Genomic DNA, 4,466 nt, shown 5'->3' on the forward strand with positions numbered 1-4,466 from the left:
GCAGCTTGTCAAAGTTGGAAGTGGATGCACAGCTTCATGCGATTTCATTCTTTTTTGAACGCAACTGTACATCCTTGTCCCACTCCAGCAGTTACCGAAATTGAATCGGACAAGACACTGTCATGCAGGATCTTGTACGAAAATGTCTCGTACTGTGCTTTTTCCTCTTGGGATGTTTTTATGAATTGAAATTGGCATAAAGCTTAGTTCTTTTAGAAATGGGACACTTTCTTTCGCTAATAACTCGTTAACTAGTAATTGGACATTCAAAATTTTGACAGCATTTTGTTGCCTGTAAAAAGTACTATCGAACCTATTTTTTTCAAAATTTAAAGTTTACGTGTTATTGAGATATTTACAATGCAAGAGAAAGAGAAAAAAATAATTTTGCACAGTTTCCTTCGAAATCCCTCATTATCAAATTGATAGCTGACGATACCGTTGATTATTCAAAGAATAACTGTGTGTAAGTGGTGGAAAAGTATGCAAATACTGTCAAAAATGTCTCCAAAGTTCAAATCATGCTTGGAGTGAAGCACATGATCAGCAACTACGATTAAGGGTCATCAAGGAAGTCATGTCTCATACCAGAATTTTTATTTTTAAGTAAGCGAAAAACTAAGTGTAGATCGCTGAAATGTCCAACAATTTTTTCTCTGATAAGCTGAAAGTGTTGCCTAGTAATGAGTGACTCAAACCTTACCTTGAACAACGATTTTTTGCTTGTTCCAGAGCTCGTAAGCTGTAAAGCCAGTACCGAGGCTAAGGGACAGATGATTTCTGATGAACGACAAAACCTATGAAATACCCTATTTTAAACAAATTCCAGCGTTTGAATCCTATACCATGCCTGCTCGTGCAAGGTCCCGGGTATTTTAAAGTATGTCTTTCCACGTTATTTTGTATAAAATATAATGATTTGCCAAAATTCTGCTCCTGTGAAAAAAAAAACTACAATTTTCAAAACGAAAATTTTTATTTTGGCTGTTTTTAAAAGCCTAAAAAGAGTAATCTTGTTTGTACCCTTGGCAACCTACGATCTATACTACCCGATTATACTTTAAGTTCAATCTCATGATGGTTTGACTTCGTTATTGTTAAATTTTGCCAGCAGAAATTTCATTAAAAACGCTCGAAAAATGGCTCAAAAATAATCAAGATTTGTTAATTCCGAAACAGCTGTCTCCACTAAATTGCCCTCAGTTTCTTTTAAAAGAGAAGTAATGGACCAAAAAGTAGCGGAAATTGAAGGAGGAGGATGTAGCCACCTAAAATACAAATAAGGCAAAGTTTAAGTTTGAAAAACTTATCAATATCATGACTGAAAAAAGTGTGCGCTGGCCGATGGGAGGTACAAAGAATAAAGTAGATTTTTTTCTTACAAAAAACGATAAAAAATTTTTTTCAAATTTTTTCATGAATTATCATAAAATTATCTTCATTTCCTTCATAGAAAGTATTTAGATCAAACGAATGGTTTCTGAGATACACGCATTCCTAACTGTCCCATTTCTAAAAGAACTAAGCTTTAGAACTTTAAACCTCTGGTTTATTGGTCTCATCTCACAGCCATTAAGCTAAAACAGCAATCACGCTTTAACTCAGCTTCCGTTAACTGAGTAGTCGTTTTTAATCAGCCAAAATGTTTGTTGGATATGATCCATGAATAATGTGATTTTTCCCTGCTAAAAATAATATCACGAAATGTAGGATCGACCCCTTGAATTTAAATAATTTTGCCATTGAAAATGACTCATTCTCAAATTTAAAATCAGAAATCAAAATAACGTTATCAACTCGAATACTGATAAAATGATTCTTATTTGTGTAACATTGAAAGGATGTTGCAAATAGTTAAAAATCTCACACATTATGAGGAATAACTACAGATCTCCGAAACATAATTATTTATATAACTTTAAGTGGAATTAACTATCTCAGCTTTTATTGGGGCACGTCTCAAATTTGGGTGTAACAGTTGAGTGCACTCGTTGAATATTTGAATACACACTAGACTGGAACTTATGCATGTTTGTGAATGGCGGGCAACACCACCGATCGAAAATGGAATTGCCTCTGGGAAATCTACTACCTACTAACAGTTCAACAGCAGTGGCGCTGTTAACGGAAGCTAATGCTTGAAAGTAATTTGAGCAGCATCGGTTTCAATCATTCACAAGCAGAAGCAACAAAATTGTCCGGTTCAAGTGCAGTTGATGGGGCTGGCGCTGGACCTGAGTGTGAGCAGCAGCGCAGCGGTTCAAAGCTTTCTCGACTAAGTGATAAAAACTAATAACAATTGAAAGCTTTTAATTACTGGCCGATTGAAACAGTTAACTTTATAAAGACATATGACACCTATTTGTGGTATGAATTCGGTTCCATGATTGCGAATTGTGGTTTCGAATTCGTGACATGACAATGTAGTTTTTTAATTTATTATCCTAAAGAATCCTCTACCTCCCCGTGATACAGGCTGGGATGCGAGTATTTAATGCGAAGATCGGGTACCCAACCTCGGTGGATGCTTTGGTCGCATGCAGACTGAGAAAGAGGCCGCACCCGTCTGTTCCCCAGGTCAGGGGCGGCGTGCAACAACAACCGGGCGTCTGTTCTCCAGGTTAGGGGCGGCTCAAACAGCGTCTGTCTCGCAGCGAGCGGCTGAATTTATGAAATGCGGCTCCTGCCAGCTAAGTCCAAGACGGCAGCCCCATCGCAGGATAGGGACCTTAGGCTATCAACCTACTGCTTCCGATTCATGAAATTGTTACGGAATCCGAAAGAAACGACCGACCTGGAACTTTGGCGACGACTTTTAGCATGAAAACACGGACACGAATTGGAACTTGGAACGTTTTAACCCTTGCCCAACAAGGCAAGCTGGCACAACTTGCTAGAGAAGCTAGCCGCCTCAAACTTAAATTCTGGGACAGAGCAAAGTCCGTTGGCCTAACACTGGAGAACACAAGACACAGTTCAAGCAAGTACTGCTTTAATTACTCTGGCATACGAGGAGAACTCGCTACTCGGGAACGAGGAGTTGGTTTCCTGTTAAGCCCGCAGGCCCTTGCGGCCCTCATTAGATTGGAACCGATAAACGAAAGAATAATCGTAGCTAGATTTAGAGCACGGGTTAGAAACCTTAAAATGGTCCAGTGTTATGCACCAACTGACGTTGCCGATTTGCAGGAAAAAGAGCAGTTTTACAGTCAACTGAACAACGTGGTAGAGAAAATTCCGAATGGTGACATTCAAACCCATTTGGGCGACTTCAACGCACAGATTGGCTCCGACAAGACCTTGAGCGCATCAAGGGGCAGATGAGCGAAAACGGATAGCTGTTTGTAGAATTTTGTGGCAACAACATCATGGTGATCGGTGGATCGCTCTTCCCCCATCGACCAGCACATAAGGTCACTTGGGTATCCCGAGATGGCCGAACAGAAAATCAAATTGACCACATCTGCATCAGCCGAAAATGGAGAAGGAGTCTTCTTGATGTCCGCAACAAACGAAGCGCAGACATTGCATCTGATCATCACCTCGTCCTTAGCGAGATACGACTAAGAGTTGCGCGTGTCCAAAGGCGGAAGGAAAAAGTCGGATGTCGATACGTCGTCCGCCGGTTGGAGAATCCAAAGGTGAAAAGGGCATACGTTGAACAGCTTGAATCTCGAGCCTCGGAGCTGCCGCCAAACGGAAGAGTCGAAGAACAGTGGTATGGAATCAAGAATGTCTTTATCACGACGAGCCATGGTACTCTCGGTAAAGTTTGTGGAAGAATGGATGTCGGATGAAACTTGGAGGATGATCGATGATCGGAGAAAGGGGAAAGTCGGAATTGAGCAGGCATGTACCGGGTCAGCCAAAGCAGCCGCTCGCTTGCGACATGCGGAGCTGATAAAAGCAGTTAAACCAGCTTGTAGAGAGCCTGGACAAACTCCCTAGCCGAAGAGGGAGAAAGAGCCGCTACCGTGGGAGATATCCGATTACTTTATGACATTTCTCGCCGCCTCAGTGGTGCAAGGACTAATGCAAGAATGCCGCTAGAAGATCAAGCAAGTCAGTTTTTGATCGATCGAACAGATCAGCTCAAACGATGGACTCAGCACTTCGAACAACTCTTCCAAGTCACGATGGCCAACATAACCCGCAGCTCGAAACGCCAATAGTAAGTAGCATCAATGGCGTCAACTCGGAAGCGCTCTCGCTAGCTGAAATAGAAACGGCAATCAAAGACATGAATCCAACAAAGTACCAGGGATCGATTGAATCCCTGCTGAAATGCTGAAAGCTAACCCTGCCTTGTCAGCACACATGTTGCACCGTCTTTTCGCTGACATCTGGGATACTGCAACATTTCCGGCCGACTGGATGCAGGGTATCCTTGTAAAGGTCCCGAAAAAAGGAGACCTGACAGAGTGTGGTAACTGGCGTGGCATAATTTTGATCTGTACAACTCTCAA

This window comes from Uranotaenia lowii, chromosome 3 (assembly GCF_029784155.1).
Source record: "Uranotaenia lowii strain MFRU-FL chromosome 3, ASM2978415v1, whole genome shotgun sequence".
Taxonomy (NCBI): Eukaryota; Metazoa; Arthropoda; class Insecta; order Diptera; family Culicidae; genus Uranotaenia; species Uranotaenia lowii.